Source organism: Xenopus laevis, chromosome 1L (genome assembly GCF_017654675.1).
Source record: "Xenopus laevis strain J_2021 chromosome 1L, Xenopus_laevis_v10.1, whole genome shotgun sequence".
Lineage (NCBI taxonomy): Eukaryota > Metazoa > Chordata > Amphibia > Anura > Pipidae > Xenopus > Xenopus laevis.
Window position 1 is genome coordinate 212,564,987 of NC_054371.1, and position 19,299 is coordinate 212,584,285.

Here is a 19,299-nt window from a genome sequence, read left to right on the forward strand (position 1 = left end):
TCGAATAAAATTTTATCTATTCCCTAGTCTAATTACACTAATATAAACTAGAAAATTTGAATTTTTAAATTCGAAATTCAAATTTTCACTTTGACCCTTGATCAATCTGCCCCCAAATGTTCACTTTCACCCTTAAGTAAATATAACCCAATGTGAGGAAGGGGCTGAATGACACTGTGGGTTTAATGGAGGTGGGGGATGGGAAATGATTCCTACAAGCCAGAGATCAACTATTATGGTTTCCTTTTAATGTGTGGAATCATTTATGTCTGTGTAACAAAAATCAGATCCCAGATCAGAGACCCAAACAGTGGGCTGGACTAAAGGACTGTCATGGTAGCTTAGAAGGAAGGAAAAAAAATATTAAAAAAGGTTAGGTTTACTTATCCAGTATTAGATATAAGATGCTTCTGTTGACAACTACTATTATGATTTATATTGTGCCATACATATTTATACAGTACATGTGCCTGGAAGCATACTAAGTCATCTAGGACCAATTTACCTTTCCAAAATAGCCCATCAACATTGTGTGCCTAATTCTCTAGTTATTTAGACACACTTCGACCACAAGTACTTCATTCAAACTGGTCTGGGTCTGAATGGAAGTGTTATCTTCAGCCCACACTAAATACTGTAATTGTCCAACTTATTTGTAGTCAATAAAAAGAAAATTCCCTTTATTTTCTCTGCTAAAAATCAATTACAACACTTGACTGGATCTCTCTGAAATCTGCATTTAGCGCATACTTTACAGGGAGCTGAAGTGAAAATCATTAGAGCATTAGGTCAGTGGATTTAAGCCACTAAATCAGGGGTGTAACTACCGGGGGAGCAGGGGGTGCAAATGGGCCAGGACCCGCACCCCCCAGGGCCCCCCCGGAAGATTGTGCGCACTGCAGCCGGCTGGAGTCGGCTGCAGCGGCAGAGAAAAATCGCGCAGACGAGGGTGGGGGCGGGCCCGTCTGCACGGCCCGCACCAGGGCCCGCCCCCACCAAGTTACGTTACTGGACTAAATATTAAAATTACATACTTTAAATAAAATGACTATAAGTTGTTCATTCAGATTCTTTCACGTGGCATTAGAGAATTGCATTTACCCTGCATTCATAAAGGAGAACTAAAACTTAACTAAAGAAGTAGCTAGAAATGTTGTACATTATGTTTTGTACTTCTGTACCAGCCCAAGGGAACCACAGCCCTTTAGCAGTAAAGATCTGTGTCTCCAAAGATGCCCCAGTAGCTCCCCATCTTCTTTTCTGCTGATTCACTGCACATGCTCTGTGCTGCTGTCACTTACTGAGCTTAGGGACTCACTCACAATATACAATACACATAGAATAGAAACCAGTACAACTAATATCAGAATTTAATAATCAGCCCAGTAGCATCAGCTTATATTACAGAGCCACTGTGGTGTTTATACAAATGGCCTGTAGATGGACACCCCTGACTTAAGCGTTTGTATAGCTGGATACTATAGGAGATTTCCGGCAGAGTCAATCGACCCCTATTTATCTCGACTATTTTTCAAATTCGTATTTTCACTTCGATCCTTGATAAATCTGCCCCTAGGTGTAGAATAGATGGATGCAGTCTTAGAGGGCACCGTCAGCTTTACATTTCCATACTATGATCAAACTGGGCCTGAGAGACACCAGAAGAAAACATGGCCGACCCCAACTGCCACGGACCCTGCCACTCCAGGCCCGCTGCTTGTCCAGGATAGTTTTTACTTACGGAGGTACACGGTTATGGGGGGGGGGTTCCAGCTGGGATAGTAGGTCATTGAGTTGGTGACCCCCTAGTGGGGGGACAGAGAGAGATTGTCACCCTGTCTCACATGTATCATTGCCATTTAATAAAGTCACAGTGACATTCAGGCCTAGATTAATGTTTTATGTTTTTTATTATTGTGTCTCTTCACTGCTTCCATCCTGCAGATATAGATTGAAAGCTCTACTTAGTCTGGGGCTATAAACAAAATATACTCTGAGTACAGACTTGTGTATCGTTAGCACAGTCTAAGGAATAAACATAACACATGTCTCGATGTACGGTTCACTTATTCATTTTAATTTATTCCTTAGATTTGCATGTCTATACTGCTAAAGATAACATCAGCTATAAGAATTCCTTGAACATTGTAAAAAGTAATTATTTTCCAGTGTTTTTTCCGCAATTAATTGCCAGCATTTCTAGACAGAAGATCCCATACAAAGGGAAATATTCTCTTAGATCAGGGATCCCCAACCTTTTGAACCTGTGAGCAACATTCAGAAGTAAAAGGAGTTGGGGAGCAACACTAGCATGAAAAATGTTCTTGGGGTACCAAATAAGGGCTCTGATTGGCCATTTAGTAGCCCCTATGTGGATTGTCACCCTACATTGAGGTTCTGTTTGGCAGTACATCTGGTTTTTATACAACCAAAACTTGCCTCCAAGCTAGGAACTCAAAAATTAGTACCTGCTTTGAGGCCACTGGGAGCAACATCCAAGGGGCTGGAGAGCAACATGTTGCTCACGAGCTACTGGTTGGGGACCACTGTCTTAGATCATTAACATTATTATTGTCCATCGATGTTCACTTCATAGCCAAGTATAACAATTTTAAATGCTGTTAAAAAATATACATCCCAGCCGTACAGGACACAGTACAGAGGACAGAAATGTTTTACTTATTTACGTTTGGAATGACCTGCAATAATAGTAACAGGCAGGCAGCAATCCAGAACCTCAAAATTGTAGAATTCAGGAGTCCATTGTTTAAATAATGTAGACTTTTATTTTACAATGTGATTAAAAATAAACAGCCTTGCGCGTTTCGTGTGACAGAGGGACACTTAATCATAAGCTACAGCCTATGAGGCTTTGAGGTTCTGGATTGCTGCCTGCCACTATTTTTGCCAGCGTTTTACTCCCTATTGCTGAAGGTCTGGGGCATGGGCTCTCGGACCCACAGTTTGAAATGGTAAGCTTATAAACAGGGCCAGATTTGAAGTTACGGCACCCGAGGTTGAATCTCTCGCACCTGACGCTTTGCGAATGCATGCACCCCTCCCCCGTATGGTCCTAGTGCCGGGCTTTAGGGTGCGAAACTTTCAACCTGTGCGCGCGGGAGCGTGATCTTAAGCAGTGGAGCACTGGGGAGTTTTGAGTCCCCAGTGCTCCTTAGGGATGCTGCTGGGTCGGCATGCTGTCCCTAAAATTTGCTGCCCTAGGTCTGGGCCTTTGTGGCCTCGCCACAAATCTGAGCCTACTTATAAAAACGGTCCAATGAACTTAGAGTTGTTTATATTTAACGTTGGAATGACCTGCATCATTTTTGTCACAAAACAAGGAAGTAAAAAATGTTTTTCCCTTCCCACCCCTAATTTGCATATGCAAATTAGGATTTGATTCGGTATCCGGCCAAATCTTTCGCAAAGGATTCGGGGTTCGGCCGAATCCAAAACAGTGGATTCGGTGCATCCCTAGAAAAAAGGAGATGAAATTGGAAAGGTGAAGGGAAATAAGAAAGAATATAGGGAATATAGGGAAGAATAACAAAAGGAAAGCAGAAGTGGAATGAGTAGAACATGACAGAAACAATAAAAACAAAGAGACATTGACAAACAGGGGACTGGAAATGGAAAAAAGTGTAGATACGGGTAAGATGGAGAGAAAATAAGGAAGGTGAGAGAAAGAAAGGGAATCTAGATAACCAAATGCTGAAGGAGGCAAAAGGGATAAAAAGAGGTAGAAAATTTGATAAATAATAAGACAAACAGGAGGATAAAGCTTTGCAAGAAATGATGGACATGGATACAATGACAGAAGAGGAGATAAGAGAGAAGACAAAAGATATGTAGAATGTAGAAAAGAGAGGATGAACTTAAGTACAAAATAAAGCACAAAAAGAAGGAAAAACGCTTCAGGTAGGTCACATGTTTTTATAAGGAGTAGGTAACACAAGTATCAGAATGGTAACATCTCCACTTAGCCCTTGTGTGAATTGTCCGTATAGCCTGAATGTGAGACAAACATTTTATTGTAAATGTACAGCTGGCTGGTATTTTAGAAATGTTGCTTGATGTCAATGTTATTTATAGGGAAAAACCATTAAAATATAGGAAGGACGGTATTTTTTTCCAGAAAGGGTGGCAACCCTAACAGCTGTGCAAAATGAAGTACAGAATGGGAGCTGTTATCCAGAATGCACGGGACCTGGGGTTTTCCGGATAAGGGATGTTTCCATAATTTGGATCTTCATACCTTAAGTCTACTAGAAAATCATGTAAACATTAACCCCGTGCCTTCTTCCTGCTAAAATAAAAAAATCGCCTGTGCCAATGCACTCGTGGAGCTTCGATTTCCGAAGTCGCCCAAAGTTTCTTTGTGAGGCAACTTCGGGCGACTTTGAAAATCAAGTGCCGCGAGTGCCATAGCGCTGGCATTATCGCAGGCGGAAGGCAGTTCAGGGAGATTGTTGCCCGACAGATTAAATCTCCCCGAATCTGCCCGTGTGCCCCTCAGGGCCGGATTTACATAGTGGGTACCCCTAGGCCCATTGCCGTTCGTCGTCCCTGTCTCCTTCCCTTTATTCATGCAAATTTTTATCGTCAATGGGGATTGGCGTAAAAATATTTGATAAAATGGAGTTCATGGGAGACAGCCTTGCCATAATTCCGAGCTTTCTGGATAATAGGTTTCCAGATTACAGATCCCATACCTGTAGGCGGTTATATTTTTTATCTATTTGCCTCTGCCATAAAATGCTCCCGCCCCATTGAAATCATACTAATCCTGAAGCACAGAAAGAGCCAATGTTTTTTTGCTAGTTCAGGTGATACATAGAAATATATTTAGTACTCAATTATCCGTTTAGGGGCCCCTCCCACACACAGGCACTTGCGAGTGTGAGATCAGAGCAGGCACCTTCTAAAATCGTTACCAGTAGACTGTGAGTGCCATAAACCATGCAGTGAAGATCTGCATTATGTTTTTATCCAGAGCGCAGAATTATTCTCCCTAGGGTTCTCCATGTATGGATTAAAACACGCGCTAGGTTCTTGTATTACAGTGCACTGCCTAGAAGTCCTATACAGAATGCCATTCTTAATTAACTTCCTTGCATCAGAAGATTTACAGGGCAATTCTAGTTTATAAGCCTTGGTACACTTCCAGCATCAGACGCCCGGAGAGCAATAAAGTACTGAAAATATAATGCGGCAAGAATTGGAGTGGGCCATTTTGTTCAATGCAAAATCAATTTTCAATTTATTTTTTTAAAATCCACGGTTCATAAATTACAATCGTAAACACGGACGTTGATAGGGATTTCACAAGTATGGCACTACCTTCTGACAAGTATTCTAGAGTTGACAAGCCTATATCCCTCCAGTTGTTCTTAAACTGTATTATTAGAGATGGTTCTCATGCCTGAATTCTTTATTCTAAAGTGCACGCGACCTTGTAAACCAGTTATGAGGTCAGAGGTTTGCATTTCCCATGCTTCTCCTCGTTTGTGCAAGGTGCTTTGACGAGACCACCTCTTTAAATACAAGGTGTGCCACCAATCTTGAAAGAGGAGAATAAGATGTTGAACCAAGTGAGGGTTGTACCTGGGCCTTGTAAGTATACTGACCACCAGGTTTGCAAGCCCAAAGAGACAGGATTCATAACTGTTACTGGTATCATTATAAATAAGCCAGTTCAGTCTTTTATAACAGCCCTGCTTCTCACTACACTCCCAGCTTGCGTTAACCTTTGATAATAGGCCAGAAAATGGTGGAACGGTAGTCCCAACATCATTTTGGTGAAGCAACACCATAATGGAAGTTTTATATGCCATTTAAAGGGGATGGAAAGGCTAAAATTAAGTAAGCCTTATCAGAAAGGTGTATATAAATACACCAGTAAACCCTCAAAATAATGCAGCCCTGAGTCCTCTGTCAAAAGAAACACGGCATTTATTTCCTTCTATTGTGTACATATGGGCTTCTGTATCAGACTTCCTGTTTTCAGCTTAAACCTCTAGGGCTAGGGCTTGAGCATGCTCAGTTTGCTCCTCTCTCCCCCCCCTTCTCTGCTGTAATCTGAGCCCAGAGCTATGAGTGAGGCAGGAAGCGATGCCACACCAAGCTAATATGGCAGCTGCTATCCTAAACAAACAGAGAGAGCTTGTGGAGCTGTTTACTCAGGTATGGTAAAGCATTTTGCAGAATAAAGATAGAGTTCTAGCTTGCACTTTTGTGGCTAATCTACAGTATTGGCAATAATCTGTTTCGGTAGCTTTCCTTCTGCTTAAAAAAAACCTTTTCCCTTACACAAAAGCAGAGGGAATCCAGCGGGAGATTAGATTCATACAGCAGCTCAAATACAGCTTTTTAAGTAGGGGATGTTTTAAGAGGAAAGAGACCCCCCTCCTTTAAAAAAAGTATTACATATATCACTCATTCTTATATTTTATTTGCCTGTCAATTGTATAACTATTTTCTAAATCCCACCAGTGCTAATGTAATATACAGCACAGCAGTGTTTATAGAAGAGGAATTAAGTGTACAGGAGAGCAATGAGCCAGAACCAAGCTGAGAAACACAAGAGGAAGTGAGTCTGGAAAAAAAAAAGACACAGACAGTCAGATGAACACGAACAGCAACAAAATTGGGTCTCCATGATGTTTAGGGTGCATCTCAATGACCCCTTTTAAGTGAAGGTCTTGCTACAGTAGTTAATAGTAGAAGTATATGATCCAGAATGCTCGGGACCTGAGCTTTTTTACCATAGTTTGGATACCTTAAAGGATAAGTACAGTGTCGGACTGGCCCACAGGGATACCAGGCAAACTCCCGGTGGGCCCAGGTGTTGGTGGACCCTCATGCTGCTAAACATTTGGCCATTTCCTATTTATATGAGAACAAAGAGCCCAAATAGATTGAATAATAGATTATAGTATTATAGTATGTAAAGAAAAGAGACTACTAGAATAGAGGTTGAGTGAGGAGAGGAAGAATAATAGTACTGACAGTGGGCCCCTGGTCTAAGGTTTTTTGGTGGGCCCCTAATCTAAGGCTTTTGGGTGGGCCCCTGGTGTTCCAGTCCAACACTGGATAGATAAACCTTAAAAATAAGTGAATGTAAAATTAATGATGGTGCTATTCTTAGCACTTTTGCAATGTACATTCATTATTTATTTATTTTTAATTCCGATATATTAAAGGATATATTAAAGGATACATGTACTGTTAACAGAATTTTGTTACAACAGCGCCACCTGCTGGTCATTTTCCCACCAGTCTGACCACCAAGTAGTCAAGGAAGTTGTCAGGAGAAAGAAAAAGGCTGCTCTGATGTTCTTCTGCTTAGGAAAGATTTGAGAAAACGTTTTTTAACAAGCAAAACATCAGCCTCTTACTTACCTCTTACTATTTAATATCTTGGAATTAAAAAAAAAGAAATAATGAATGTGTATTGAAAAAATACTTAGAATACCACCCTCAATAATTTTACATTCACTTATTTTAAGGTTTACTTATCCTATAATTCTACAAAAAAAGTAAACATTAAACATTTAATTAACCAACAGGTTTGTTTAACCACCAAAATCAGCAGGGCAGATGGGGTGTGTTTGGGCATAACTGTTGCTCTGTCTTTATCACTTAAGCTCCCCATAGACGCAAAGATTTCTCTTGCCGAACGACCGATTTTAGCGAAGTCTGACCAATCCTTCAAAATTATCGTGCGGTTAGTGGGATTCGAACGATCGAACATCTTACGATTTTTCGGCCGACATCTGTCAGGAAATTGATCGGCCAGGTTAAAAAATCTTTGTCGGTCCCAGTGCAATGTATCTATGTTTGCAGGGCCAAGCAGGCAGCTCCCCTTTGTTTTCCTGGCAAATTGGTCTTTTTAGTTGATGGACAATTCGTACGATCGTTCCGGAATAATCGTGGTCTCACGATGAGGATCGGATCTTTTAATAATCTCAACATCTATGGCCAGCTTTAGGGGGCCAAATTCAAGGGCGAGATTCAATTCAAGGAGAAAAATATCCAGTTTTTTCATGTTCAACAGAGTTTTTCGGAATTGAATTGCATCTCAAATTGAATCTCATCCATGACTTTTCACATGATAAACCCTTTTCTCACTGAATTGAATCTGGCCCTATGTCTTTATCATTTCCACCTGCACTATGTTGCCTCTTACAAGGGAGGGTACAATTTAAAAGGGAAAACAATGTTTATTTTTACCTTTGCTAAAGCCAGTCTCTATTCTTGCTGCCAGAAAAATAGCACAGCCCAGCACTATATTCTCACAGTGAACCCAGCGCAGGAATCAGAGAAGCCAAACAATCAGTGCCAAGAACGTTCTTAGCTGGACGCTTTCCAACAGAAATTCTTGGGCCTTCGTTTAAGGGAGAGTTCAGTGTTTACGGAGTCTGTATACAATGAGTTATTGACCTTCGAGCACAAGCCCTCGCTTCCCTGAATGTGATGGAAAAACACAGCAGCCCCTTCTTGCAGCATGAGATGGCCACTAATAGACAACTGCTAACACTGCACAGAATTGCTTAGCCATATGTCAGATTGGAATCAGCCTCGGCTATGTGCTAAAAGGCACAAAAACAACTTTAATTACCAGAAAGGGTGCAGCATGCTCTGTAAAAAAAATAGGGATAGGTACTGTATATGCTGGGGAAGTGTTTGAATCAGACTGGGCTATACACAAGGCTTCACAGCTACCTGTCAATGGCCCCATCAAGGGCCCCATGTAGTTCAGCATGCACACAGGACTGCCTTCACTCGTTCTAATCTACTGCCTTTATCATTTTATGCAGGGACTTCCAAAAGGCAGCTCTCTTTGTATCTAGAAGATTCTTCCCATGGACAGTGGAACTACGAGGCTCTGAATTGCTACAATGCCAAGGGTACTGTTTTTATCCTTCCAGTAGGGTTTTTAGATTGTAAGCTCCACTGGGGCAGGGACTGATATGAATGATCTCTGTAAGGCACTGTGGAATGCTGGTGCTATATTAAGGATAAAAATAATAAAGTAAAGAGCTGCTGGATGTTTGTGTGCAGGTCAATTTGCACAGGGGGGACCGTGCCGTGATTTTGCAGCCTTAAAAAGTGAATGGAGCCCAAGCACGATGAAGTAGTTAATAGCACTGCAAGTAAAATCTGTGTTTCAGCGTAACCATATCCTACAGCCGTACACTCTAAGCAATGCCTGTTAGGCAATCTGTAAATAATTAGCAACATATGAAGTATGCACTTTATTCATGGGTATAATGAGCAGCCGTGAGGTGAAATTCAGTACAGGACAATTTCAAGATATTTATAAATGGGAACGTCATCTAAATCAGTGCTGTCCCACTTGCTTGATGTTGGAGGTAGGGGCTCAATGTTGTAGCATTTTTGTAGAGCCAATATTACCCCTGGCCTGCATTTATGAAATCACAGTTAGTGCTCCAAGATGATGAACATCTTGGAGCATCTAGGTTCATCACTGACTTTAACCGTTTAGGGGCTCCAACATTCCCAGAAGGTCACATGACCTGCCTGTAAGACCCTATAGCCTAGCGTTAGTGGTCCAACACGATACAAAAGTCTTGACAGAACTGTAGGAGGATGAACAGTGAAGAGATATAAGGGGCATTACAGGAGGATGTTATCAAGAAGATTTAGAGGCACAGTCACTAAAGGGCAAGTGTCTAACGTTAACGAGTTTTGCCAGAAATCACAACCGCAGGGAGATAACCAATTCACTGTCGCAGGCATCAATTCGCTAGCAAAAGAGACCGTCGCTAGTGTTCGTTCGCACTCTATCGCCAGACGACTTTTCCGTCTGGCAAATGGTCGTTATTCCACAAATTCAGTAAAGTGCGAATTTTACTGAACGTTACCTCTTTCGCCAGAGTTGACCTCAGACCAGGCGAAGTGCTTAAAAGAAGCTACATCTTCCTCAATCTTCTGTCACTTACATCATATCCTGTGTGCTGAAAATGCAGTAGAGTTACAAAACCTTTTTCTTTTTTGAAGCGGAATTGCCTGCAAAAGTCCTGACTTTTTTTGGGTAACCGGTAGTGATGGGTGAATAAGTTCACCAGGAGTGAATTCGCAGTGAACTTCCTCGTTTCGCCACCAGCGAATAAGTTCGTGAAACTCCAGCGAAAATTCACCGGTGGCAAAAAATTCTGGACGTGCGTCGGAACAATTGCTCGCGTGCAAACCAATGCGCATCAACACTATTTGTGCACCCATTGACTTTAGAGAAATTCGCCCATCACTAGTAACCGGTTTTCTCCAGATATTTCATACCATATATAACATTCATTTTACAGTGGGCTCATGTGTAGGGCATTATATTGACTCTCTTGTCTTTATTAAGGTTCCCTGGACATTTGTAAGAAAAAGTGGTAACTTCAAGCATTCGCACTAACATTTATAATAAAGACGTCCATGCAAATTGACCTAAGCCCAAGATCACTAGTGAATTTTCGTTAGGCACAAACGAACGCTAGCGCATCTTTGCTATGAAATGCTGGCACTGCCGCTGTAATGATAGCAAAAAGTCGCCCAGGGTGCAACTTTGCATATTAGCGAATTAGCGTAGCAGTAGCGAATTTGCGCCTGGCGGAGTGGTGCGATATGTGTGAAGCTGTCACTGGCGACAATTCTTCCTTTAGTGAATCTACCCCATAGCCTGTGACAGCAATAAAAGGATAGAAGCAATCACATGCCATTCCAACCACTCTGTAACTGAAAGCTGACTTGCAAAAACAAGCTCCATCATAGCTTGCATGAATAGTAATGTAAGCAAATAGAGATGGTGCAGCACAGATAATCATGAAGAATGACACAAAAGATAATCATGAAGAATGACATACAGACGGAAAGAAGTTTAATAGATAGACAGATACATATATAGAGATGATGGAGTGGTTCTCGATATGAACCTTAGGGGTAAACAGAAAGTAGAAGCAAGGTCCCAGGTACAGTAGATGCTTTGTTGCATTTGGTCATAACCAAAATCAGAATTGGTCAGTAAGACTGACAGGATTTGGTAAAAGATGGACAAAGATTTTTGAACAAAAAGTAGTTGTTCTCCTGGATGAGAGGGCAGTAGATGAGCAGCTCTGTTACATGCAGTCATATCATGTCCAAATGCATAAAGAACAAAAGCACAAGTTTCAGCTCCCCCACAGCAGCCTTGAGATTTAGCCATATATTAATATCAAGACTTGTGATGTTAAAGTCCATGAAGTATTTTCATGTGCCTCCCAGCGTAGCTGGACCTTCAATACAATTCTCTTCGCTATAAAGCACTCTTAGCTTGAGACGTAAGATTAAAAAAAACTGACTTTCTTTTTTTACATTTCATCCCTGCTGTAGCAAGGTCTATTCAATAAAAAGAGCTATGCAGGGGTGATAGAGCTATTAGTCTTAGTAAAGCTTGCAGAGTGAATAGATGCACTTGAACACTCATCATACACATGGAGAGGGGGGGAGCTGCAATAATCCCTTACCTATCATTTAAAATGCTTTGGAATCTGCGCTATTTAAGGAACTCAAAATAGGATACGAAGAGGTCAAGGGATTAACGTAGCTGCAGGGTGCAGGGACAGTTATTTTGTCAGTGTTTCTATAAATTGGTTTTATATAGTCTACACTTACCCCAATAACAACACATGCAAGAGTTTGGAGTTATCAAGTTAGAACCATCCTTTAATTACATCGTACCTACAGTATATATACATATGCCACAGACTTTAAAAGGAGGATCTTTCCCCAGACTTGCCCTTGTACCTTCAGCTACCAAGCTCCAGTCATGTTAATGGATTTTATTATAAGTGGAAAGCTTCTCCTGGACTTGAGGAAGGACGATGACCTTTGTGTCCACCTCTACTACCATAAGGCTGAGATTCCTACTTGTAAGGAGGTAAAATATATTTTCATTTTATGAATGTAAATAATTCTGACAATATTCAGAGCCAGCAACCCCTAAGGTTGGCTCGTAGGAGAACTTATATAAGGAAGTGCAGGAGCTATGCACCTCCTCTTTGGCCTAACACCATCCACCAGAGAGACAGACATTACTGAGCCAGATCAGGTATGTACCTGATCCTTGCTAGGAATAGATAGTTAGGTAGTGGATTGTAAGTAGCTCACCCTAGAAGATTTGCTCGCATAAGAGTTAGATAGGGCAAGCTAACAAGGACAGCCTATGTCCCAATGAGGAGTTTAAATTTGGCGTACTGCTCCAAGGTGCGCCACACAGGGAAGAGAGCATGTAGGGACTAGGTTAGTGGCATCCTAGTGGGACTGTTGTGGCCGGTCGTCTGGAGGAAGCTTAGGAACCGTATATAGACAGTGCAGAGTGGAAGGAAGAGAGTCATTAGGAGAGGAGGCTCCCTTAAAGGAGAACTTAAGCTTAACTAAAGAAATAGGTAGAAATGTTGTAAATTATGTTTTGGGTTTCTGTACCAGCCCAAGGCAACTACAGCCCTTTTATCAGTAAAGATCTGTGTCTCCAAAGATGCCCCAGTAGCTCCCCATCTTCTTTTCTGCTGATTCACTGCACATGCTCTGTGCTGCTGTCAGTTACTGAGCTTAGGGACCCACTCACAATATACAGTACACATAGAATAGAAATGTCACAATATAAGGCTGATTAGTAATTAATACAGATAATTACTACATGGCAGCACAGAAACCAGAGCAACTAACATCAGAATTTAATGATAATCAGCCTTGTAACATCAGCTTATATCACAGGCAAACTTCATTTTCTGCTGGATAATTAGTGACGACCCCTAAGCTTATTATTATTATTTTATTATTAACATGTATTTATATAGCGCCAACATATTGCGTAGCACTGTAAAGTAAATGTGATTATACAACTACATCACATGAATTATATATATAGAATATATGGAGTAACAAACATCACAATCAATACAGGTACAAAAAGGTGAGGAAGGCCCTATGCATAGGCATACAGTCTAAAGGGAAGGGAGTAATACACAAGGTGTGGGAGTGGGCAAGATCGAATTAAGTGGGTGAGAAATGTGGTATTGTATGTGGTGTTGCGTTTGGTAGTTAAGCAGAGTGAGGGTAGGCTTCTCAAAAGAAGTGCGTTTTCAGAGATTTCTTGAAAGCAGAAAGGTTGGGAGAAAGTCGGACAGACCGTGGGAGAGAGTTCCAGAGGAGGGGTGCAGCCCTTGCAAAGTCTTGAATGCGAGCATGTGAGGAGATAAAGAGAGAAGAGTTGAGTAGCAGGTCAGTAGAGGAGCGTAGTAAGCGGTTGGGTGAGTATATAGAGATGAGTTCAGAGATGTAGGGTGGGGCAGAGTTATGAAGTGCTTTGAAAGTCAGTGTCATTAATTTGAATTTGATTCTGAAAGGTAACGGAAGCCAGTGCAGGGATTGACAGAATGGCGAGGCAGAGGATGAGTGGTTGCTGAGGTATATGAGCCTCGCAGCAGTGTTCATTATGGACTGGAGAGGTGACAGTCTCTGGAGGGGGAGGCCAATTAAAAGAGAGTTGCAGTAGTCTAGACGCGATATGATGAGAGAGTGAATAAGAATTTTGGCAGCGTCTTGGGTGATAAATGATTGTATTTTGGATATGTTCCTTAGGTGGAAGTGACATGATTTAATAAGTGACTGGATATGAGGAGTGAATGACAGGGCAGAATCTAGGATAACCCCAAGGCACCGGGCCTAGGGAGAGGGGGTGATAGTGGAATTGTTAGCTATGATGGATACTTCTGGGATGTTATTGGTGTTAGTTGGAGGAAAGAGAACCATTTCAGTTTTAGAGAGGTTTAATTTAAGGTAGCGTTGCGACATCCAGGTAGAGATAGCGGACAGGCAGGAGGAGACGCGAGTTAGGAGTTCTGGGTTGAGATCAGGAGATGAGAGATAGATCTGAGTATCGTCAGCATAGAGGTGGTAGTGGAAACCATACGAATTTATTAATTTGCCAAGGGAGGAAGTATAGAGGGAGAATAGTAATGGTCCCAGGACAGAGCCTTGAGGAACTCCAACAGAAAGAGGTAGGGGAGAAGATGATACTCCATTGTAGGAGACACTGAAGGAACGATTGGTGATCTAAGAGGAGAACCAGGACAGGGCTGTGTCACGAAGGCCAAGCGACTGGAGGGACTGGAGGAGGAGAGGGTGATCTACAGTGTCAAATGCGGCTGAGAGATCAAGCAGTATTAGTAGTGAGAAATGATTGTTGGCTTTAGCGGTTAAAAGGTCATTAGTTAGTCAGGGCAGTTTCTGTGGAGTGTTGTGGCTTAAAACCAGATTGTAGGGGGTCCAGCAATTTATTGTCAGAGAGGAATGAGGTTAGTCGGTTGTAGACTAGGCGCTCAAGTAGTTTAGAGATGAAATGTAGCAGAGAGATAGGTCGGAGGTTGTCAAGATTGGAGGGATCAAGAGAGGGTTTTTTCAGAATGGGGATGACAAGAGCATGTTTTAGTTGAGAAGGAAACAGTCCAGTTGAGAGCGAAAGATTAAATAGGTGAGTTAAGGCTTTGATTAGACAAGGATTGGTATTGCGGAGAAGTTTTGAGGGAATTGGATCAAGCAGGCAGGTGGTAAGGTGAGAAGAGGCCAGAAGCTTTGAGACTTCCTCATCAGTGACAGCTTAGCTTCTCAACAGCTGCTCAGAGCCCACTGAGCATGTGAGAGTCACAGACACTTTCCAAGATGGTGACCCCCTCTGACAAGTTTGAAGTCCTGGATCATTGCTGCTATTGACAAGCTGAAACTTTAGGCTGGTGCAATAAGGTTAGAATATAAAATATGTCATTTTAAGGCATATTCATTTTAAGTGGTTAGTTCTCCTTTACCAGCTAACGACACTCTGCCTATGCACTTCTACATAACAGGGGTCCTGGAGCCTTCAAGGAGACATGGCGTGTGAGTGTGTGTGACAATGGGATTATGAGATGTGTATTCAATTAACTCATTAATTTATAAGTAAGTTCCTGGTCAACTATGACTCTGGTCTGACCCTGTGAACCTGTAATAGCTGCCAATAAAAGGTCTAGGGGGTGCCCTAGCTTGGAAGCTGTCAGTTATGGGTGTTCCTATTACATACTTGTACTGGTTATTTTAAGGGGGTCCATAGTAGTGGATTGGTTCCAAAGACAATAAACTTTGAGCCAAAAAAAAAATTTCAGACCTGGAGGAGATTTGGGGTGAGACTTGGGTGAATTCTTCTTTAAAGGCCAGTTATTTGCTTTCCATAAAGGCCACTTAGGGTGCAAACTCAATTTCAGTTCTTGAAATTCTTGTAACAGAATAATTGCTTTCATATATCCGTAACAATTGCCAACCAAATAGGTACCAAAATATTGACTCTTTTGAATTCTCTTGATTTCAGGGCGTTTCCCAACGCAGCCAAAAATAACATTGTCTGCAAACTGGTCTAATACATACTATCACTTTCCAACAACCCCTGCTTGTTTCCCATCTTGTCCTTTCCATTGATAGAATACTGTTTAAACCCCCATTATATTGTTTATATACTAATGGCAGCTAGGAAGTGAAAAAAAAAAATATGTAGCGTGGATTCTCCTGGGAAATGTTGAATTTAAAGCAGACTTTCCCCGCAGTCATAAGTCATTCTTTCAGCATTAGAGAGAGAGTCGCCATATGGAAGGTATTACTAGGAAATGGCACCTGACATACTGGTAAGAGTGAAAAGCCAAAGCACCTCATGAAATCATTCTGTTAAATGGAGAATATTTACACAAAGTTTCAGGCAGTCACTACAGTTACATTTATATGACTGTATTCTATATTAGGATAGCCAATGTGTTCCTAGTGTGTGTGCTGTAAAAGAACAAATTTATGTACTGGGTGGATTATAGTGGGATTGACACCAGTGGATATTCAGCTGTTGCAGAAGAACAGATTAGCTAATGACTAATATAACATTTATGTTGTGGATGATGGAGTTGTTGGAAAGCTAACCACAGACCATTATGGAGCACTGCACTGGGACTTGAACTATATGATAATAGTATATATGATATATATATATATATATATATATATATATATATATATATATATATATATATGATAACTGTATATATGACATCATATGTATGTAGTAGTTGTACTATGCATTTATATTTGTATATTTTTATTTACGTGGAGCTACTTATGCACGCAACCCAATACGTTTATAGAACAAACGAGGGTCATTACAGTAACAAATACAAATAAATGTAAAGTGCACTTACGCTAAAGATTAAGAGCTCAGTGTCAAAGAGAGAAGAGGAAGGAGATCTCTGACCCATAGAGCTTGCAATCTAAATGGGAGGGTAACGTACAGACACAAAGAGGAGGATATTAAGTGCTGTAGGTTACAGTGGGTGACACTGCCATATCAGTGCCAGTTCCCAGTTCAGGTGGCTCCAAGGGTTAGTCTTTGAGTTTGTTCTGAAGACTGAGGGGGGACTGTCTTGAAGGAATTTAGGGATGTCATTCCAAAAGTAAGGAGCAGCAAGAGAGAAAAGTTCAAGGTAGGAAACAAAAATAGTAGTACGGGGTACAAACTGGCGATTGCTCTGAGGGGAGCAGAAGGGCTCCCCAAAATACCTTCCAGCTGTCACGGATGTGAAACGATATTAAACATTGGGCAACTTCGGAAAACTGTAGCGACCGGTATGCCATCCTGCTGCTGATTCGCATTCTTGCCAGCGGGAAGGCATTTTGGGGAGATAAGTCACCCGTAGTAGCAAAGATATATCGCTTGGTGACTAATCTCCCTTTGTGCCACCACTATTTGGGACAATATCCATCTTAACTCCATGTAATACACAATCATGATCTGCTTTAATTCTGTCAATCCAGCAAACACCAAAATCAAGCCCATCCCATCAAACAATCAGTGCATTCATTCTCAGCTATCGTTACATTTGTCCTTACCCGTTAACAACTAAAATTCCACTTGTGTCTAGATCTTATAAGAACGATTGATATGTTTAAAGCTCAGTGCCTCCCCCTGGCCACAATTAATAAGGGGCTCCTGATCTTGAAGGACTTTAGTTCAGTGTGAACTTACCCATTCCCCTTATCCCAAAATGAATGGTAGTGCTATCCAAACGGTCACTAACAATAAGTGATGATCAGCTGTGGGATAACCTCCTAAGGGGCAGATTTATAAATATTCGAAGCTGTGCTTTTTTTTTCCACGATTCAAGGAGCTAAAATCTATTACACTGGTCACTAATTTCTTGTATTGAAAGAGGAGGTTTCTTAACGCCTTTAATGTAAAGCCTAATTAAAGCTTGTACTTTTACCTTACTCAGTAAATGGGATGACTTAAAGGCAGACTATTTTATCCTGTTAAATATACAGATTATTTCATTGCTGCAAGTGAATCCTATTCATAGCGTTGAATGTCCTCTTTTGTATGGGGCAGAGCCGTGATCCAGTCGACACTGGGACATCAGCCCACATAAGTGCTGCTTCCTAACACTGAATCCTTTGTTGTCGGACTTGTAGCAGGGAATGAGAAACACAATTCAATGCTCTGTCTGAGTGCAAAAAATCTTTTACTCAGCAACAAAAAACAGAAATACCTTTCCCCTACAACATATGGCTAGGTGTATACCATGCAGTGTATATACAATAATATATATGGAAAAGGATATTAAATTGCCTTGTGTTATAAAACAAATTATTTAGCTAAATTAACACATATCAGTTTTGGCTGCATTGTCTATTGACTGCTGCCAAAATTTGTTCCAGCCAAAAACACATTGAACATTTGCACTTTTGGAATACTTGGGTTTTGCCAGCCCTTAGCCAGCCAAGAGCACCTTTGGTCAACAGCTTCCCAGGGCCTAATATAGAAAATGAACATCTCCGAAGGAACAGAACATTAAAAGTTAAACCATTAATGTAGAATATTCCATCCTGCTGTCCTTGAGGCATTATTTTGTTGTTTGCAGAATGTACAGCACTTTATTATCTGCTGAGTAAACACACTCAAGGCTGGGAGAATGGATATATTACATCACATTAATATCCAAATCAAATTACTTTTAGGGTCAGGGCACACGCTCAGATTGTTAATCGTCAGGGCACACACTAGAATGTAAATCCCCGGCAGGATGGCACTCGGAGTGATTCGTTTTCCGAAGTCACGGAAGTTTCCTTATGAGGCAACTTCAGACGACTTCGGAAAACAAAGTGCTCTGAGCGCCTTCCCACCAGCGATTTACATTCTAGCCAGCGGGAGGTAGTTTGGGGAGATTAGTCCCCCCCCCCGAAGAGGAGGAGATTTGTATCCATTCTACATGGGGAGGAATCCATTCTACACCGAGCAGAATCTATTCTATACCAAGAAGAATCCGTTCTACACAAGGAGGAATCCATTCTACACTGAGAGGAATCTATTCTACACAAGGAGGAATCCATTCTACACAAAGAGGAATCCATTCTACACCGAGAGGAATCCATTCTACACAGAGAGGAATCCATTCTAAACAGAGAGGAATCCATTCTACACAGAGAGGAATCCATTCTACACCGAGAGGAATCCATTCTACACAGAGAGGAATCCATTCTAAACAGAGAGGAATCCATTCTACACCGAGAGGAATCCATTCTACACCGAGAGGAATCCATTCTAAACAGAGAGGAATCCATTCTACACTGAGAGGAATCCATTCTAAACAGAGAGGAATCCATTCTACACAGAGAGGAATCCATTCTAAACAGAGAGGAATCCATTCTACACAGAGAGGAATCCATTCTAAACAGAGAGGAATCCATTCTACACTGAGAGGAATCCATTCTACACCAAGATGAATCCATTGTACACTGAAAGGAATCCATTCTACACTGAGAGGAATCCATTCTACACCGAGATGAATCCATTCTACACTGAGAGGAATCCATTCTACACTGAGAGGAATCCATTCTACACTGAGAGGAATCCATTCTACACTGAAAGGAATCCATTCTACACTGAGAGGAATCCATTCTACACTGAAAGGAATCCATTCTACACTGAGAGGAATCCATTCTACACTGAGATGAATCCATTCTACACTGAGAGGAATCCATTCTACACCAAGATGAATCCATTCTACACTGAAAGGAATCCATTCTACACTGAGATGAATCCATTCTACACTGAGAAGAATCCATTCTACACTGGGTTAACCAGGAAGAGTAACATTTTTCCATGCTTACTGCCTTACCATCTGCGTTTGTATGTAGGACACAACAATGAAAAGCCTACATTTTGCATCAGGGACCTCACAAGTGTACAAT

The 19,299-nt window shown here is 41.3% G+C and overlaps 1 protein-coding gene across 4 annotated transcripts in view; it reads right to left on the reverse strand.

The window, feature by feature from the left end:
• The window catches only part of ghr.L (growth hormone receptor L homeolog), a 274,427-nt gene that overhangs the window by 15,141 nt on the left and 239,987 nt on the right, over nt 1-19,299 (reverse strand).